The sequence below is a fragment of the Macrobrachium rosenbergii genome, chromosome 10, assembly GCF_040412425.1.
Source record: "Macrobrachium rosenbergii isolate ZJJX-2024 chromosome 10, ASM4041242v1, whole genome shotgun sequence".
In the NCBI taxonomy this organism is placed as follows: domain Eukaryota; kingdom Metazoa; phylum Arthropoda; class Malacostraca; order Decapoda; family Palaemonidae; genus Macrobrachium; species Macrobrachium rosenbergii.
In genome coordinates this window covers 27,094,664-27,116,741 of record NC_089750.1, presented here as the reverse complement: position 1 = coordinate 27,116,741, position 22,078 = coordinate 27,094,664, and the positions used below count along the sequence as shown (strand labels likewise).

At 37.9% G+C, this 22,078-nt stretch overlaps 1 protein-coding gene across 6 annotated transcripts in view; it reads right to left on the bottom strand.

The window, feature by feature from the left end:
- Positions 1 to 671: 671 nt before the first annotated feature.
- Positions 672 to 22,078, bottom strand: part of LOC136842568 (gastric triacylglycerol lipase-like) — a 141,450-nt gene continuing 120,043 nt past the window's right edge. For 4 of the 6 annotated variants that reach the window (XM_067110056.1, XM_067110057.1, XM_067110058.1 and 1 more), the window contains one exon: positions 672 to 1,461. The gene's annotated coding sequence lies outside the window, so the exon portion shown is untranslated. Of the gene's footprint in view, positions 1,462 to 11,729; positions 11,931 to 22,078 lie in introns of those variants that run through there. The other 2 variants (XM_067110061.1, XM_067110060.1) reach the window with 1 other exon arrangement.

Genomic DNA, 22,078 nt, shown 5'->3' with positions numbered 1-22,078 from the left:
ACACTTACTACTCTAGTCACTGCCACGGCCCACAGATGTAATTGTTGTGTACAAGAATCATAAGCAAAAGGGTTAATTTAAGTAGACATCTGACTCTGGGAATTTCTAAGACCAAAAGTGTGGGATTGTAAGGAACGAGTTAAAAATAAAATATTTGAAGAAAAAATGAGATATTTGGTAGTTTTACTATTGGTAATTGCTAGTTAAGGCAATAGCAGACCAGCTAGTAACATATTTTTTCAAGTCAGCTTTTGTTCGGGTCACTGACATTTAGGTTTTGCTTATTACTGTTCAGGATTAGGCTGTCTATCAAGGTGTAAGGTCATGAAAGCATAATTTACATATTTCCCTACTCTTCACTGTAATTGTTTGTTTACTTAGGATTAAACTACCCTTGGTGATGATAGTATGCAAATTAATGAATTATCTGCTCTGTACATGTTGCTTTATGAATTACAGTTGAGATACAAAATGAGGCAACCAATGTCTTAATGTTTGATAGAAGTGAGTCATAAAGACTGAATGTAGCAATGCTCAGCATGCACCATCTGGCACCCCTTCACCAGATTTAGAATATTTATGACTGATCCAAATCTCAGCCCATTACTAATGGATTGCCACCTCAAGAACTGTGTATGTATTTGTTGTTTTGATATAGTTATACACAATAAAAAACTTAAAATATTTATTTACAATATCTAAAGAATGTCAGTAAAGAATGTCAGTAAAGAATGTCTGACAAAATTCTATGTCAGTTTAAAATGTAAAGTATAAGATATACTTTTTAAAAAACAAGTGACAAATAAAATACTGTCATGTAAAAAGCCAAATATCTGCACTGTAAAATACATGACTCTATCAGAAAACAAGGCAGAGCTACAGTAAATCTGAAAATAAGTCCATGAATTAATTTAATGTGGTTAGTCCCCTGGTACTGGCCTACTCGTTTTGGCCCACAAGTAATATTGCAAAAATATTTAGCATAACCACTCAAAACATCTATGACCTATTCAGGTGATTAAGCATTGATTCTAATAAGGTTTCACTCATGTTTTTTCTATTTCTTATGGGCCTCAGTGATCTTAAATACTCATGACATGCATTGTCAGAGAATTTACCTATATACTGTACTGTACTTTATTTGGTGGACATCCCACTCTCCAACAACTTCAGACCAAAGACTTTCATCCACACTTAAATGCAGTTATTTCACTGGCCAGTTAATTCTGATGACATGTGGAAGATCTTGAAACCAGTTCTGAATGATGACACTTGCAGACTAGAGCATTATTCATTGCAATACATGATTTCCAGATCCAGAATTAAAAGAGTGAACGGTTGAAATCATGACATTCTTGAAAATAATGTATTCTTCATCAATGATGCACCTGGCACACATCCAACACAAGTTCCACAGTGATCTGACAACCACTGGATTCCTTGAAGCATTCATCATCATATCTGTATTAAAAAAGAGAAGGGCATCTACGCTAGAGAGGGGTCTAATGTACTCTAGGACTTAACACTTGTGTATGAAAACCCATCATTTGAATAAGCATGAAAATATATTGCATATCCATTTGTGGCATGTGAATTCACTCTAACTGGTTATAGACCTACAAACTATTATGCAAATGGGAATTTTCATGATAAAAGTAATTATCTGGATACTTACCTACTGTTAAGGTTAGCCTATATCTTCAGGCTATTAAGTGTTATTGGCAATCAAAATAAAAAAAAATAATGCTTGGCTAACCTGCTAGGACTGTCTCTGTAATCACCTGTTCCCCACCAGGTGGCGCTGGAATGTTTCTGTTCTTGTCAGAATTCTTCATGACTACCCACTAAGATGTGGGGAGATTGGGTGGGTTTCCACTTTCCACTTTAACAGTAAGTATCCAAATAATTAATTTTATCATGTCTCATTATTTGGAATGAATCTTGCCTACTGATAAAGTTAGCTGACTACCACACTGAATGAGGATGGTGGGTTAGTGCAGCCAGAGAAACAATATTCACCCAAGCAAACTAAAAGCTTTATCAATGAGGGGATAAAGCTTCTCAACATTCCTGCCTGTTGTGTGATCCTTACTGGCAAGTACTGTCACCAGACGTTGGAACAACAGAGGATCCTTACAAGGAAAAAAGGATTCCATCTCATAGAGTACTAGTGACTCCTGTGCTTGAGTCGAAAGCCATAACCAACAGTCCAAAACTAAAGACATCTACCACCTTCATATATGAAGGGGTTCTCCTATACACCAATGTGTACCTTCATGCTCCCAAATTTCAATAGTAGGATTTTCTAACAAGTAATGATAAGATAGAAAACAGGGTTACTCTCATATTTGGTTCAGGAGAGAGCGTCCTTGCCTCAACCATAGGACTAAGGGCTTTACACCTCATGCTAAATTTGAACATTTCACAAATAATATGAGTCAACAACAGTTACATCTTCCCTGAGCTGCATGACAATCTTCTCTAGTGAAAGGTTTTAAAGGAAATAAAGATGTTCTTATAGTACGGAAGCCATGAGGATTATTTTAAAAAATGGTAAAAGCTCAGGAATCAACTCTGTGTGCATTGACTTAAGCATTCTTGGATATAGGAGTGTTTGGTCTCCTAACACCACAGATGAATACTTAAACTCCTCCTCTTAAAGGTTTACGTCTGTCCAGGTAAACCCTTAAGAGTTTTACCCAAAGCAGTTAAATTAAACACTGTCATAAATCTGGGAAGGGCTTTCACTTCTAATCTTTTCTCTAAGCAATGAAAGAAAAGAGTAGTTGCCACTAGAACAATGCCCACATACAAGAAAGGGCTTGAAGCTCACTAATATAAATCCTTAAGAATTCTAACTGAACGAAAGACAGCCACTTCAGCATTGCCTACCAAAGCAGTTAAACTAAGTATTGTCACAAATCTGAGAAGGGCTTTCACTTCTATATTTTTTCTTTAAGTAATGAAAGAAAAGGGAGGTTGCCACTAGAACAAAGCCCACATACAAGAAAGCTCACTAACACACTTTGCCACAGCAAGAGCTAAAAGAAAGGTGTCTTCGAAGTTCTTAAGTGATGACTTATCAAAAGGCTCAAACTGAGGTTGCATTAAAATCTGGAGAACTACATCTAAATTTCATCATAAACCATGGTAGGAAGATTGAAATTTCCAGTACAAAAGATAGAAAACCTCTTCTAACTTTAAATTGTGAGCGATATTCCAGTCAGCATGATGCAGAACTGAAGGCAATGTAAAGCGGTATCCTTTGACTGTTGTGACAGACATCTGCTTTGCATACCTGAGATGCTGGCAGAACTTAAATCATGATATCTAGTGAACGGGTGCTAGATATCACTTTGGACAAGCAACACGATTAATAAACTGACCACTGTTATTGAAACACAAGTTGAACAGTGGAGGGCCTCCTAGACTTAGGATTGCTTCCTAGGCCATTCTAGAAATGCCCTTAGCTCGTAACAATGACAATGACAATCCCCACACAGTCAGATGAAGCATGTGGAGGTTAGATGGAATCTTCTCAAATGAGACTGTCTGAAAAGATCTTTCCTGAGTGGAAAAAGACGAGGAACATCTACCCCCAGGAAAGGAAATTAGGGGAACCATTCCCCTTTGGGACCACAAACGAGCTATCAAATTGATAAATTTTAAAATTAATTTGTATTTTTCCTTACATAAAAGCCTGAGGTCTTTACATAAGGGATTAACTTTCAGCGAGCTGGAAATCCAGCCGTTGAAGTTTTGCTCAGAGGTTATGGTAACAGTTGCCAATGGTAGGGGCAGAAGCACCGCCCACCAAGTCTGTATACATTCAGTTCTACGCAGTTTACCTTTTGACCCAGTTAAGGGAATGAGGGGTGGTAAGAGGTGAGCCCTTAATGTGAAGACCCCAGGTTTGTATGTTAAGAAAAATACAAATTACTTTGAATGCAAACCCTCGGTCTTTACATATGGGAGACTTACTTTTGGAGGGAGGATTCCAAGTAAATCTCTGAACTGACTGGTAGTTTGGCTGACCTGGGTACTCTCTTCCTAGTCATGAAAGAGTAAAGGAAGGAGACCATACTTCTGATCTATTGAACAAGAGAGACGTTCAATTGTCAGACTTTTGGGAATTTTGAATTAAAGTAATGTAATATCCTTGATTCGAGAAGGTTTGGATGAACCCCCAGTGTCGGAGACTATAAAGCTAAGAATAACCAACTGGTTTGCTCATAGTCAGTCCCTTTCTCCCCTTGCTAGAGAGAAGGATTTGCATTTACTAATCCAAATAGAGCTAGATTGTAGACAGGATACTCAGTCATCAAAATCACCTGCATATGACAGCTTGTTCATTGCTCCTCTGCCCACTGGAAGAGGAAGGCAGACAGGAGAAAGGGAGGAGGCCAGTTCCACACACACACCTTCTCCTAGCAGCTGCACACCTTAAGTGAGATGCAACCTGTCCCTCAAGAGCTGGGTAAACTACATGATTTGTTGAGCACCCGCCATAGGATCCAAGGAAAAGGAGTCCAAGGACCTATGAGTAACGTCCCAAGGTAAAAGGAGATGAATATGATCTGTATGATTATACTCAACCGATGGGTTCTTCCTGAATGTGATGGACAGGCCGATGCCCCTGGCCTCGAAAGATCTGGTTTGAAACGTGCTGATCTCCACCAAGAAGTTGCGGGGTATGCTCATTTGATCATCTCACTAGTCAGAGAAATGACAATTTGGACACCGTTTCTCAACCAACTCAAAGATAACGAACGAGTCATTAGCATTGGGTTGAAAGTCTAGTCTTTACAGAGGCAACATAGACATCCTACTGTCTTTGGCATCACAGGACCATAGAAGTACATGTCGAATGATGAAAGCCATAAGCTTCCAGATGTAAATGGGTACCAAAGACGTCTTACTTTATTCAAAGGTGCGAGAAGACACAAGAGAACAGCACCAACTTCAGTAAGTCGAGAAAGAAGGACTATGATCAAGCTTCTTCAGAGGCTGGATGAACTGGGAAGTCAAGGCGCCAAGATCAACTGTCCTTATCTCCTGACTTCAGTGAATAAATGTTGCACTTACATCCATCTTGCTTGAGACGTCTGGTTGGCCACTGCGCTGAAAGTTCTCTCTGCTCGTGTACTTGCACTGCAATAGAGTAGATGAAAGGACACTAGTACCTTTTGTTGACCACGGCAGTACCGTGGTGTCATTGCTATCACACTGAGGAGTGTCTATCTTGGATCCTGAGACTCTTGAAAGTCTAAAAAAGAACTGTGTAAAGTTCTAAGAAAGGAAGTGTAGGAGACTGCTGCTGTGGTCAATGTTCAGAAGAATGAAAAGTCTCTCGAGGAGGACAGAGTAACCATGGCACTACCTTGGTGTCATTGCTATCAAAGGAGTGCCTATTTTGACACTGTGACTCCTGCAACTGTCTTAAGATCCACATAATATTCTCTCCTCGGGTTGTGGATCAACTGGTAATTACAGCAGCAGCAGCTACTGCTTACATCTCCCACTCCTCACAGGACGAGTGTAACTACATCAAGTCAAAGGAAATGGAGCTCCTTGACACCGCTTCTTGACTGAGTAGGAACCAAACACAAGTTGGCAGAACTTAGTTTGGAGGTATTGTTAATCTCCCGATGAATCAGGCAAAATGAAGAAAAGTTGTGAGCACAAGACTTGAATCATGGATGCGAAACCAAACTTGTCTGTCATACATCCATCATCCTGGAGTGTGTCTGGTTGACCATTGTGCTGAGTGTGCTGCTGCAAACCCGTGCACCTGCACCGCCAATGGAGTATGTGGTTGACCGCTGTGCTGAGTGTGCTACTGCAAACTCATGCACCCGCACTGTCAGTTGAGGAGACAACAGGACAATAGCCCCACCACTGTTGACTAAGGAACTTCTGTACCATGGTATCATTCCTTAACAACACTATGGAATGCCTATCCTCGGATCCCGAGGATTGGAGATCTAAGAAGACCTAGGTTACTGAGGTGTGGATTAGGTCAGGCTAGGGTAGGTTTAGTTTAGGCTAGGTTGGGTTAAGTACCCAACCTAACCTAACCCAACTTAGACCCTTGAAGTACAGGTAACTATCTTCTGGTTGATGCCATGAAACAAGAATTCCCAGGATGCTGAAGTACAGGATTGGTAAGGTTAAGCTAGAACTAGTTAGGCTAGACTAAGTACCCAACCAAGGCTAATCCAACCTAGTCCCTTGTAGAGCAGGAGTCTACCTCCTGGTTGATGCCATTACACAAGTAGCTCCAGGATATTAAAATGCAGGTCTGGTAAGTTAGACTAGAATTTGTTAGGCTAGGCTAAGTTAGGTTAAGTACCCTACTTATTCCAAACCCAACCTAACCTCTTGAAGTGTAGATGAATGCCCTTCGGTTGATGCTTTGAGGCACAGAGTATCTCTAGAGGGGAAGTGCGTAAAGTACCCCGAGGGGATAGTTGTCATCTCACCATTTGGCTAATTTCTCTCACCTCTCTGAGAGAGGATGGGAAGGAATGGGTAGGCTAAGTTAGGTTAAATACCCAACTTATCCGAAGCCAACCTAACCTCTTGAAGTGTAGGTGAATCCCCTTTGGTTGATGTTTTGAGGCACAGAGTACCTCTGGAGGGGAAGTGTGTACAGCACCCCAGGAGGATAATTGTTGTCACACCACTAGGCTAATTTCCCTCACCTCTCTCAGAGAGGATGGGAAGGAATGGGGAGACCTTGTTGAAGTCCATGACCTCCCTTTCCATCTTCAAGAATTAGTCTTCATCCTTGTGCTAAGAAGAGTATTGCAGAAGAGAACACTGAGGCTGTTGTACCAAGGAGTAGGCCTGATCCGTAGATCTACGGAGCTAGAGAATAATTCTGATCGCACAAGGAAAAAAACCTTGCACAATCAGAATTGATTGAATCTTGTTTCTGAAGCGTATGTTGGTATGGTTCTACAGAACTTCATTGTAAATGAAATCAACCTGCAGTCGAAAAGGAACAGGAATCCGAAGACATCCATGCTGACGAACTGTAACTACAGGCAGTCCCTGGTTAACAGCGATCTGTTTTATGGTGCTTGTCTAGCGATGAAAATCGGCAATTTTCGGTGCCAAAAATCGCCAATTTCCGCTTATTGGCGCTGATAATTGGGCATTGGCGTCGATACATACCAACAGAGGTGCCAATAACCGAAAATCGGCGCCGATAACCCCCGAAAATCGCCGAAATCGCCAATTTTTGGTTAGCGGCAATTTTCGGTTATCATCACACCCTCGGAAACGGAACCCCGCCGATAACCGGGGACTGCCTATACCTTGGTTCACGAGTCGAAGGTTAATATTAATGTAGGAACAATCAAGAGTCAATGTTTGAATGTGAACAATGAAACAAAGATTTCTTCCTACTGAAAAATGTTGAAGTTTCTGGCTGAACACAATAAAAGGATTGTCAATTCCTGCAATGACGGCTGTATGGGTCTGATAGAACGAACTCATTCATTCGATTGTAGGCATTATGAAAAGGACGTTGGATACTATGAAGAAAACGACCAACGAAGTTCGTAACTCATGTTGGAAACATCTGGGAGAATGATCCATTTGTTCAAATTCACTGCCCGTTCGTTTGATGAAGTGGACGTTTACTGAAAACGTTGGCTAACTACTACTGTTGAATAAGACCCCGTCATCTTACGCTATGAAGGACATAAAAGCTGGCAGAACAATCCCGTTCACTTGTATGTAGATGGTATGGTAACCCAGATGATCAAGCTAAAACACATAAGTGATCGAAAGGCATTGCTCAGACATGCTATTGATGCACTCACACATGGGTGTTCACCTTTCTAGAAGTCCACAGCAGTTCTATCAAGGCTCTTTGCTCGAAAGAATTGAACGAGACAGTGATAGGACGGGAATCGGTGCTTCAACGTGGCATGACCATAGGCATCCTGTTCTCTTCCCAAACCTTCACTTGAGCAAGGTTGATGGCTCATTCCTGGACACGCCATCCTGAAAAAACTTCTACATTTCCCCGTGTGATGGTCGTGTGTCGATATACGGCTGTACATCCGTGCTGTCATGTCCACAGCCGTGTGAACTCGATCTCTCCTAGGAGAGTGAGCATATGAAAGATCATGAGATGCTGAAGAGTGAGGCTGAATGGCAGACTGGACTGAACTAACTGCATGTACGTGGGTGTCTACAAGGACATGAACGTGTGTTCGTGGGAGCTGGAATGACGATCAGAGGGCCTCCCGGGAAAGTGTGAACAGGGAGGAGTTCTGGAATGATGGAGACTAAGGTCACGGATGTGTGAGCGACAAGGCGACAACGGCCTAGGCTGGAAAATATGTCCACAGTCGTGCAGAGCCTCTCATGCCAGTCAAACAATAGCGGGACCCAGAAGGAAATGGCTGAACTTCTGAAGCCTTCCCTACATGGGATTTCTAAACAGGAGCCTTGTCATCCTTTCTATGAAAATGAATGGGGATCGGGGGAAGACGACACTGCCATAGATTTTCCGACTGCTGATCTCTGCTTGGAGTGAAAAAATCATGGACGAGAAGCGACTGGATGTGACACCCCCTCACCTGCGAGATGGCTGTAAGCTGGAGCGGGAGAACCACAGCCGTGGTTGGGTGAAGACAAAGAAGAAGGGAAGGAAGATGGAGAAGAAGACGGAGACTTGTGACGCTTGTTCTTCACAACACAAGTGAACTTCTTTCGAAAACGATGTCGACTCTGTCAACCACTGCTTCATGAGACCATCAGAAGACGGTTCCTAGGTAAAAGTCACCACTGCAGTAGGGGGTCCAAAGCTCTGTGAGGGATATGCTGCTAACTGAGTGGGAGAAGCCACCACCACAAAAGGGGTTCCAAAGCTCTGAGAATGATACACTGCTGGCAGATCTGGATTCCAGAACAGTAAGTCTACGAAGAGGTAAATGGGTTAGCCACTGCAGCCGCCAACTCAAAACGCTGGTCAGGGTACACCAAAGGCTGATGTGGCATCACTGGTACTGTCAAGGGGAGAGCATCAGTGCTGGTAACTGTCAAGGCAGACAACATGAGAAAGTGAGAGGAAAAGAAATGGGACAACAGGCCACCGTAGGTTGGTTTTCCTGGAAGGCCTAGAGAAACCCAGATGCTAGCCATCTTCTGAGCCTCCAAACTTGAAATAGAACAAGATGGCATTGCCTTCTTCCTCACCGAGGGGGGGAAGACCCCCCCAGCGAGAGAGAGAGAGAGAGAGAGAGAGAGAGAGAGAGAGAGAGAGAGAGAGAGAGAGAGAGGGACAGCCAGAGAGATATGTCATGACCCTTCAACCAAAACTTCCAAAGACACAGCTATGGAAGAATGGGAAAGGGTAAAATCTTCCAAGGAAGAAGAAGCAACTGGAGGAAGATTGGGAATAGAAGGAACCAGAAGGAGACTGAGAAGTGGCCATCAAAGGAGGAGAAAAACCCCTTCCAAGATGGCACCTTCTTCCTCCATTGATGCTTCCTCTTGGCAAACAAACCTCCACTGCTCAGGAGGCCAAGAACAACATTCACAGGGAAGGGGAGCGAGCCTTCAACTCACCCCCCCCCAACAAAGACAGGGCAAGAAACAAGATGGGAACCGTGGAATTCCCTCTGGTCCTGGAGAGCAAGTCGGGACCAAAAGCACTGCCAAAGATCTTGCGACATCAACCTGTGTTAAGGGAGAGGGGAAACATGTTGTGGTAGGGTAAGTTTGGGTTTGTATGATGAAAGATGGTTTGTGTAAATTGATTGTTTTGTTTTTGTTGTTGTGATGTTTTTATTTACGTTTTATTTTGTGTTTTTGTTATGAATGTCTGATGTATGTTTTCATGTTGTTTTTTTCCTTTTTTATTTGCAGTTTGCTTAAGTGTGATAGGGTAGAGTAATTGGCTTCCCTTCACCTGAACCGGAAGAAGCTTTACCTGGGATAAGAAAAGGACATTGGCAACTACCAAAGCAGCCAAACAGTTGGTGAAACCGAACCATTTTCAAGTTCCACAGTGAAAGTTTTTATGTCAGTTACTTAAGGGGAGCACACTCTTCGATTTTTTATGAATATTTTTGAAATTTAAAAAAATGGTTAAATGGCCGTAAGACATGAGCAACACCTTCGTTATCACGTGACCAAAGCATTTTTTCGAAATATTAAAATTGATGGGGTTTTGGGCCTCCGCCACCCCCACGGTGAGGTAGGGCTGACATTTGGCTCCTAATGACTATTGTCATTTTTTCCTTTATTCGCCTAATTTATTAATTATTTTGATTTTTATATCACCTTATCTCCCACTATGTCTGGCAACAACAATGGCTTGTTCCTTGGTGAATGCATGGTCTAAGAGACACTGAGACTGTGAGACAGGGTGCTGAGCGAGTCAGTTGCCCCCAAACGCTGAAACTGGGTGCCAGGCATCTTTTTACTCAGCAATTTTTTCGCTATTTGCGGTGTTTTTTGCCTGTTTTTTTTTTTTTTTTTGCATCCAGTAACTCTAAATACAATCTATATACTTTCACCTTCAAAAATACGCTCACAGTTGATAAAATGAATAAAGGATGATGAAAAGGGAGTATATGATGACAAGTTCATTATATCTAGATCTCAGTAAGATCGGGTATTTGATGCAAGGTAGGAAATTGCAGGGGTAAAGTTCAGGTCGATGTCTCTGCCAATAGATGGGATACTGATATTTTAATGAAGTGCCAGTTGTGTAGGTTTACGGTAAGTGCCCCAGCAAAGCGAATTTGCAATGGAAAATCTCAGCACCATCAATTGAGTGAGATAAATATTGAGGAAATTGAACACAACTCCGGCTGTGAGAAATTCAACTTACTAACACATCTGTTTGGCACAAGTGAAAGTATAGAGGAAGTTCTTCATTCAAGAGACAAAAAGGCTTAAAAATCAAACTCCAAAGACCAAAATGACCAAGCAAGTGAAAAAAAACGACTGAAAATGCGTCGAGTATCAGCCTGGTAGCTACGAAACTTTTAGTTTCTTAGTTTCAAACCAGGCAACAATGAGTCAGGTGGTACTTGATGATACCCTCGCCTCGAGTGAATAATACCCCTTTTTATGGAGGGGGGGTGACCTGGAGCCAGAAATCAATCAAAATAATGCTCTAAGATAAGTTTTTTCCACGAGTGCCAAAAAAAAACACTTGTTGATCTTTACGGTCGTTTTTCTCAGTTCTCACTTTTTTGCACTTCAAACGCAAACTATATTTTTATTTTTAGGCCAATTTTAAAGTTAAATATACCATTGGAAAGAGGAAAGAAAGACGAATATTTGTTTGGGGCTAGGTTTTTTCTTAGGTTGACGAGGAACCTGTGATAATCAAATTATACAAATTTGGGTGGGGGAAAATCCCCCCTCGCCCCCATCCAAAAAAAAAGGAAAAGTAGAAAAACTCTTCCCATCATTTTTTTCATACTATGATATACTTTCTGTGTATGAAGCCGCATTGCAATAGCTCTAAAAATGAAGGTGAATAATTTTTTTTTTATTTTTTTCTTATTTTTTTAATAAAATCCAAAATAATTATCCGATCACTCTCAAATTTTTCTCTGGAACATCACCTTATATATATGTATAACATATAAAAATTTCATAAAAATCGGGGCATTATTTCTATATAAGCGTGCGCTCCCCTTAAGACAGTGACTGTCCTAAATGGGATTGGGGCTAGAGAAAGTGCTTTAATATCTGCAGGCTGATTTTATTGCTAGATCTCAGATTCCCGTTTGGAAGGAGAGAAGGGATTTGTGTGGAAAAAGACTGCATGAAGAAATTCCAAAGTAATTTCTCTCCTCAGCTTGGATGTCATAGCTGAAATAAACTCCGTAGTGATCTCCAAATTGTGTGTTGACTTTCGTGGTTATCTTGGATTATTCTGAGATAAAGTGCTGAGGAAGATAAGGAACTTGAATCGGATATACGCCAGAGTTAGATCATTTGTTGATAATATTTTGACTATTGCTAGTATTAAGTTAGGCTAAGTTAAGTATAGGAAGACTGTTTTGATAAACTTTAGTGATAAGTAGGAAATAAGTTAGGTTAAGTATTGAAAGATGGTAGTTGATAAGCTGTGGCAAATGTAAATAAAATTAGGATAAGGTTCTGTTTGGAGGTCTTCAGGCCACTGTAATATTAACCCTTAAACGCCGAGCCTCTATTTACGAAAGTGTCTGCCGTATGCCTGCGGTGTTCAGGAGTTAGTGCCGAAGCGGAAAAAAAGTTTTTTTCAAAAAATCACAGCACGCTTAGTTTTTAAGATGGAGAGTTCATTTTTGGCTCCTTTTTTTGACATTGCCTGAAGTTTAGTATGCAACCATCAGAAATGAAAAAAAATATCATTATCACATATAAATATTGAAATATATGACAGCGCAAAAAAAATTTCATATATAATTGTATACAAATCGCGCTGTGAGCAAAACGGTTAAAGCTAATGAGTTATTTTATTTCTTTGTATTGTACACTAAATTGTGATGATTTTGGTATATAACAAATTGTAAAACGATCAAAGCAACACAGAGAAAATATTATCACAAAATGATGCATGAATTTGTAACGCACAGACGTAAAAAAAACTTTTTTTCAAAAATTCACCATAAATCGAAATATTGTGCTAGAGACTTCCTGTTTGTTGCAAAATGAAGGTAATTGATTGAATATTACTAGACTGTAAGTATTTTAGCTTACAATTGCAGTTTTCGACCATTTCCGTCAAGTTAAAGTTGACCAAAGGTCGAATTTTTTCTATTTATCGTGATTTATATTGAATATTTCAAAACTGATAAAAGCTACAACCATGAGTTATTTTTTGTTGTATTCTACATGAAATTGCACACATTTTCATATATAAAACTTTATGTAACGACTGATATAAAACAGTGCAAACATTACGACAAAGTGACGAAAGAATTTCTGAGATGTTCGGCCAAGTTACCGCACGGACGTAAGGAAAAAGTTTTTTTAAAAATTCACCATAAATCGAAATATTGTGCTAGAGACTTCCAATTTGTTGCAAAATGAAGGTAAATGATTGAATATTACTAGAATGTAAGAGTTTTAGCTTACAATTGCGTTTTTCGACCATTTCGGTTGAGTCAAAGTTGACCAAAGGTTGAAATTTTGGCACATCGTGATTTATATGAAAATATTTCAAAACTGATAGAAGCTACAACCATGAGTTATTTTTTGTTGTATTTTACATGAAATTGCGCACATTTTCATATATAAAACTTTATGTAACGACTAATATAAAACGGTGCAAACATTACGACAAAGTGACGAAAGAATTTCTGAGATGTTCGGCCAAGTTACCACACGCGGACATAAGGAAAAAGTTTTTTTTTTTTTAAAATTCACCATAAATCGAAATATTGTGCTAGAGACTTCCAATTTGTTGCAAAATGAAGGTAAATGATTGAATATTACTAGAATGTAAGAGTTTTAGCTTACAATTGTAGTTTTCGACCATTTCGGTCGAGTCAAATTTGACTGAAGGTTGAAATTTTGGCACTTATTGTGATTTATATGAAAATATTTCCAAACTGATAAAAGCTACAACCATGGGTTGTTTTTTGTTGTATTCTACATGAAATTGTGCATATTTTCATATATAAAACTTTATGTAACGACTGATATAAAACAGTGCAAACATTACGACAAAGTGACGAAAGAATTTCCGAGATGTTCGGCGAGTTACTCTATATTTTAACGTAAGGAAAAAGTTTTTTTAAATTCACCATAAATCGAAATATTGTGCTAGAGACTTCCAATTTGTTGCAAAATGAAGGTAAATGATTGAATATTACTAGAATGTAAGAGTTTTAACTTACAATTGCAGTTTTTCGACCATTTCGGTCGAGTCAAATTTGACCGAAGGTTGAAATTTTGGCACTTATCGTGATTTATATGAAAATATTTCCAAACTGACAAAAGCTACAACCATGGGTTGTTTTTTGTTGTATTTTACATGAAACTGCGCACATTTTCATATATAAAACTTTATGTAACGACTAATATAAAACGGTGCAAACATTACGACAAAGTGACAAAAGAATTTCTGAGATGTTTGGACGAGTTACCGCGCGCGGACATAAGGAAAAAGTTTTTTCAAAAATTCACCATAAATCGAAATATTGTGCTAGAGACTTCCAATTTGTTGAAAAATGAAGGTTAATGATTGAATATTATTAGAATTTAAGAGTTTTAGCTTACAATTGCGTTTTTCGACCATTTCGGTTGAGTCAAAGTTGACCGAAGGTTGACATTTTGGCACTTATCGTGATTCATATGAAAATATTTCCAAACTGATAAAAGCCGCAACCATGGGTTGTTTTTTGTTGTATTTTACATGAAATTGCGCACATTTTCATATATAAAACTTTATGTAATGACTAATATAAAACGGTGCAAACATTATGACAAAGTGACAAAAGAATTTCTGAGATGTTCGGCCGAGTTACCGTGCACGGGCATAAGGAAAAAGTTTTTTTTTTCAAAAATTCACCATAAATCGAAATATTGTGCTAGAGACTTCCAATTTGTTGAAAAACGAAGGTAAATGATTGAATATTACTAGAATGTAAGAGTTTTAGCTTACAATTGCGTTTTTCAACCATTTCGGTCGAGTCAAAGTTGACCGAAGGTTGAAATATTTTGTAACAACGTTGGGTGCAGACCGCTCGTCACCCGACATACAATTTTAGTCGACTTACAATACGTCCAATCGGCGTTTAAGGGTTAAGGTAATAAATTAGGTTACGGAAAGTCAGAGTTTCATTTAATAGCACTCAGATCTGTTCCCATCGTCCTGCACCAACTATGTCAAATAGAAAAGCCCCTACATTGCTAGGTTTAGGCAAGCATTATCCTCGTTTGACTGAATATAAAACCCTTCCTGGAAACATGAAAACTTGCCTTGTCTCAATCCTCTTAACCCTTTAACGCCGAAGCCCTATTTACAAAAACGTCTCCCGTATGCCAGACAAACTCGGTGAGTTAAGCGCCAAAAAAAAGTTTTTCAAAAAATCACAGCACGCTTAGTTTTTAAGATTAAGAGTTCATTTGTGGCTCATTTTTTTGTCATTGCCTGAAATTTAGTATGCAACCATCAGAAATGAAAAAAATATCATTATCATATATAAATATTGGAATATATGACAGCGAAAAAAAAACGTATATAATTTTATACAAATCGCTGTAAAACAAAACGGTTAAAGCTAATGAGTTAATTTTTTTTAGTATTGTACACTAAATTGTGATGATTTTGGTATATAACAAATTTTAAAACGATCAAAAGCAACACAGAAAAATATTATCACAAAATGATGCATGAATTCATGTAAGCCGGACGTAAAAAAAATTTTTTTTTAAAAATTCACCATAAATTGAAATATTGTGCTAGAGGATTCCCGTCTGTTGAAAAATGAAGCTAATTGATTGAATATTACTAGACTGTAAGTGTTTTAGCTTACAATTGCAGTTTTCGACCATTTCAGTCGAGTTAAAGTTGACCGAAAATCGAATTTTTTCTATTTATTGTGATTTATATGAAAATATTTCAAAACTGATAAAAGCTACAACCATGAGTTATTTTTAAAAAAAAATTCACCATAAATCGAAATATTGTGCTAGAGACTTCCAATTTATTGCAAAATGAAGTTAAACGATTGAATATTACTAGAATGTAAGAGTTTTAGCTTACAATTGCGTTTTTACCATTTAACAGAGTTAAAGTTGACCGAAGGTTGAAATTTTGGCAGTTATCGTGATTTATGTGAAAATATTTCAAAACTGATAAAAGCTACAACCATGAGCTATTTTTTGTTGTATTCTACATGAAATTACGCACATTTTCATATATAAAAGTTTATGTAACGACTAATGTAAAACGATGCAAACATTACGACAAACATGACGAAAAGAATTTCTGAGATGTTCGGCGAGTTACCACAAACAGACGTAAGGAAAAAATTTTTTTTTCAGAAATTCACCATAAATCAAAATATTGTGCTAGAGACTTCCAGTTTGTTGCAAAATGAAGGTACATGATTGAATATTACTAGAATGTAAGAGTTTTAGCTAATAATTGCGTTTTTACCATTTCGGTCGCGTTAAAGTTGACCAAAGCTTGAAATTTTGGCAGTTATCGTGATTTATATGAAAATATTTCAAAACTGATAAAAGCTACAACCATGAGTTATTTTTTGTTGTATTCTACATGAAATTGCGCACATTTCCATATATAAAACTTTATGTAACGACTAATATAAAACGGTGCAAACATTACGACAACGTGACAAAAGAATTTCTGGCGTGGGCGTAAGGAAAAGTTTTTCAAAAATTCACCATAAATCGAAATATTGTGCAAGAGACTTCCAATTGGTTGCAAAATGAAGGTAAATGATTGAATATTACTAGATCGTACGATTTTTAGCTTAAAATTGCGTTTTTTTACCATTTCGGTCGAGTCAAAGTTGACCGAAGGTTGAAATTTTTGCTAAATATCGTGGTTTATATGAAAATATTTCCAAACTGATAAAGCTACAACCATGGGTTGTATTTTTGCTGTATTGTACATGGAATTGTGCACATTTTCATATATAAAACTTTATGTAACAGCTAATATAGAACAGTGCAAAAATTACGACAAAATGACGAAAAGAATTTATGAAATTTTTGGCTGAGTTACGCCGTGCGTAAGAAAAAGTTTTTTTCAAAAATTCACCATAAATCGAAATATTGTGCTAGAGACTTCCAATTTGTTGCAAAATGAAGGTACATGATTGAATATTACTAGAATGTAAGAGTTTTAGCTTACAATTGCGTTTTCGACCATTTCGGTCGAGTCAAAGATTGACCGAAGGTTGAAATTTTTGTAGTCGGCGTGCAGTGATCCAACGCACCCAACAGACAATTTTAGTCGGCGTATGATACGTCCAATAGGCGTTTAAGGGTTAATTAAACAACATCTGAAAGACTGATACATTACAACATTATAAGAAACTGTGTAGTCTTAAATAAAAAACATTGTTCATGAAAAGGCATTTCAGAACAAGGAAAAGAATGCTGAAGAGGGAAGTTCTTAAATGAGGTCGAGAGATGTCTGAAAATAGAACTGATGGCATCAAGAGTTGGAACTATCCCTCCAACTCTCCACAGTTATGTGGATACAGGAAACAGAACATGAAACAAATATAAAGGAGATAGGAGTTTGGTTTGCATTAATAAGAAAAAGCAAGTAAAATGATGAGGAGAAGAGCTTTAAAACTTATACAGGCTAAAATGAGTCAATATGGGTATGTAGCAAGAATAAGTGAATACAGTATATCATTTGTGAGACACTGAAAAACATGTTGAAATGTTTCAATGTATCAATATATACAAAATATAAAAACAAATATATTCAAACACAGAAGACATAGTCAAACGGCAGGACAGAGAAATCAATGCACGTCTATACCAGACTGCGGCCAAAAGAAAACTATGTAGAACTGAATGTTTACTGACTTGGTGGGCGGTGCTTCCGCCCCTACCATCAGCAACTGTTACCATAATCTCCTTACAAAAGTGTAACAGCTGGAATTCCAGCTTGCTGAAACTTAAACCCATATATAAAGACCGAGGGTTTGTATTCGTGTAGGAACAAATCATCCTTCGTGTTCTGCAAAGCTCCAACTTGTTGAGTATTCCTCAAAATAGCAAACAGAGAAAAACCATAAAGGTTTAGATTTGACTATTCTGAAGGAAGGCATCAACTGCCTATGCCTGGGGATCCTGGCATGAGGGCAGTAAACTGGGAGAGTAGTTTTTTATGGCAGTCATGAATAGATTGGTGTTGGGTCTCCCCTGTGGTTCCACAACTTTTGGAAATCTGAGGAAGAGGAGACTATCTGACTGAAGACCTTGCCATTTCTGCTGAGTTGGTCTTCAATAACAATGTTTTTCCCTGGGACAAAATGAAGTCAAGGGATGATGTTGCTGGGCTCTGTCCAAAGGAGAGGGAAGTTTCTTTGCTGGCCTGAACAAATCTCTTGATCTGTGTCTTCTTGTCGTCTTATGTAAGAATTGAGAAGTTGAATTGTCGGAAAAGACTGCGATAATATTGTCTCTGACTTGATGTTCTGCTTGCGTACGACCATTCCAAAATGCCGAAAGCTGTAGGCTGTTTACCTTCCAACTCCCTGACATCAAACGTTTCTCTGAATGGCCCCCAATCTGCCTCCAAGACATCTGAGGACAAAAGTTCTTGAGGTCTACAGGCCAACCCATTAGAGTTCTCAAAAGTAGTAGAAAATTATCTATCTATCTCTAATGGAAAAACCCCCCAAAAAGAGAGAGCTAATCTTCATCCCCAGATAAACAACTGAGTAGATTAGAAATGCATAGATTAGTCAAAATTGAACAAAATGACCAGCTCAGTGGTTAGACATGAAACATAATTCTTCACCTTAAAGGTCATCAGAAACAAATTGGTGAGAACAAACCCATTGTCCAAAAATGAGAGAACTACTCTGATGCAAAGCAGATGAATCCATCCTGCTAAAAATTCCAACACAAAGGAGAATACTTTTCTTTGACTGAAGATGCACTGGGATGTGGAAGTACGTGTCCTACACGTCGATAGAAAACATCCTTTGCCCTTACAAAAGGCTGCCAAGACCATAATGAACGACTCAGCGAGAAGGGAGTAATATTGAATAAACTTATTGAGACTGAAAATGAAAATACCCCTCCAACTCTGAACTTCTCTGTGTGGAGAGAAGAATATCAGGAAGTTGACATGGGTAAAAATAACCAAAGGTACAAAGTATCCTTCCCTAAGAACCATCACTACCAAAGATTCTTCTTGACACTTAGCCAGACACTTCTGAAACTCTGCACACGGCCTGCTGAGGACCCACACAGCCTACTTGAACTGGGAGTTCAAAACATCAGTTATGGTTACATGTGTAATTTTTCCACTTGAAATGTCAGCCAGATCACTACTGAAGCAGAACTGAAGAGTGGTTTGGGAACTTCTACATGGAATTTACATACAAAAAATGCTGTGGGGGCAAGATTCTAGTGGGAAGCTTCAAAGGTAGTGCTAAGAATTTTATAATCTCCTGATTCGAGACAGGTGATGGCCTTACACACTTTAGGGTTAAGGAGACAATGATGGGACACTGTCAAAAACAGCTACTAATGATTGAGCAGGACTATTTCATATGATTTCTACACAACTGTTCCGTTACTTTACAACAGAGTTGTAAAAGGAATAAGACATTCCTCCCATTAGCCTCGGAAGTAGGTCTATCTAGGAGAGATTACAACTCTGATGCACAAGAAACTCTGCCTCTTCAGGACTAACATTTGTAACTATTATCATCATCATCTCTTATATGTATCAACATACATACATATACATACATTTGTTCATACACAGAACAAACCTAAGTCTTAACTTTAAGATAAATCTTTTAGCGCCAGCTGTAAACCAGTAAAAAACCTGATACGTCACGGCGTTCTTGGGTGAAGGTGGGTCAATTGTTTCCTATCTCACCAAAATAGCCGAACCCCATTGCCACCAATGCCTTGTTCTACAATTTTATATGTTTTTTACCAGCTTCCAGCTGGCACTAGATTTATTCTGAAGTAGACTGTAGATTTGTTAGCTATGAAAAATACAAATTCCTGAAAAATATGTCATACCTTCATATGCGTGCATAAACATTGCACACATTATATATATATATATATATATATATATATATATATCTTAAACACAAGGAAAGTATCATCTACATACCTAATTTTATTTAAGGTTTGAAAGCACTAGGGCTTTCAAACCTTTGTATTACTGTGAGGTATGTAGATGATACTTTCCTTGTGTTTAAGGAATTATCACATGTTGATTTGTTTATTGAATATTTTAATTCTTGTCACTCAACATATATAACATATATATATATATATATATATATATATATATATATATATATATATATATATATATATATATATATATATATATATATATATATATATATATACATATACATACACACACACATAACTGTAAACCCCTGTATTCACGGGGATGCATATCATACCCTGCCCACCAATAGCTAAAACCTGCAAATACTCAGAACAATTCTAAAAACACTTAGAACTGCCTATTTTGATAGTGCAACAGACACAAAACAAACTAAAAATGCTTATACAGGTATTATCCTACTTATGATGGGGTTAGGTTCCAAAAAAAACCATCACTTGTTGGAAAAAATGTAAGAAATAACAAAACGTATCTCGAACATAGCCTGGCCTACACTAGGGTATTCAGTACCATGTATACATATATATATGGTAGCCTAGCCTACATTATAAAGTACAGTACACTATACATACACGGTATAGTAATTATCATCAGCTAATTCCGGAGGTTCATGCAAAGTGAAACTGAATAACAAACAAGAATTAGCTTAGCCTACACTAATGTATGCTGTATACATAAATGGTAGTGTAGTCTACATTATACTGTACTCTATATTCACATATTGTATTTTATATAAACGTCAACATAACGAATATGCATCTTTTCCATGGATCTTTTAAAATGTAATGCCTTAATTCACTGTATCCAATAATACTGCATATACAGTAAACCCCCGTATTTGCGGGGGATGCATGCCACAACCCCCCGCGAATAGCTAAAATCCGCAAATACTTAAAACCCCTCTAAAAACACTTAGAACTGCCTATTTTGATAGTTTAAACACTAGAAAAACCCTCTAAAAATGCTTATACCTGAGTAATTTAATAGTTTTATCACAAAAAGTGCATTTAGTCATGAAAATGATAAGAAAATACAGTAATTAGTGAATATTTCTCAGTGAAAAATACTGCGAATGGGCAAATTTTCCGCGAGTAATGGGTAGATACGTTCCACAGAGAAATCCGCGAATACGTGAGTCCGCGAATACGGGGGTTTACTGAATTCTTATATTGCTTTTGTATTATAAATTGCAGTCATAGCGATCAGTGTTTTGGTTTGGAAGTCGTTTATGCGGTGTTTATTTCGCCGTATTTAATTCGGTTCAGAGCGCTTTCCTTGCTTCTGGTTAGCATAAATGAATCTCTAGATACTTTATTTATATGGGCAAGGTTATTTTTCATTATACAAAGTGTTTTCAAGTTGAAATATAACTAAAATATGTCTCATTGTGAAATTAATTTATCTAGTATTCTCGTCAATAGACGACGAATGACGATGGCTGTTTGGGGGCGTTTGTTTTGTTTAAAAAAATTTAAGATTCTGTTTGCTATTTTCACTTGATTTCATCATAATATGAGCATTACGTATTTATCGTTTATTGGTGTAAAAATAACAGTAATATGTTCTTTCATGCCCAGATTAAAATACTTTCTCTCCAATTTTAATTATGATCAAGTTTCATCCATGTTGCCAATGCACGATAATTTACAGTATAGTTATTAGCAGTTTGAACATTGTTTTCTCAGCTTCAGCTACAACTTGCAGCCTAAATTTAGCAGCATATTTCTTTGATGACCTTTTATCCATACCGAATAAGGGTATAATGTAAAAATGTATCGGTCCTATTCTACTCCCAGCCCGAGAAGAACCCTAAAAGAGTTCAGAGGTCTGGTTAAACAAATCATTTATAACTAACTAACCTATTCTACTTAACGTCATTTTTGCTATAACCTACGGTAATTGTTTATTACTGTACGATGGTTGAAATACCAGGTAAGTGGCTGTTGTTATCCGATTCGGTTATAGGCAAAACAACAGTTTCTCGGTCGGTTGTTCATGGCTGTACACATTTACACGAGCATAACATTACTAACAATAATTTTATCATTCTCTTTTACTTTTTTTTAACTAGAAGATGGGATAAAGAGATGGAGAAAAAGTTGTCTATTGTAATTTGGTCTCTCTCACTGCCTGATTACGCTGCTGCTTCCATCTGCTAGTTAAAAAAGTAAAAGAGAATGATAAAAGTATTGTTAGTAACGTTATACTCTTGCGTAAATGCGT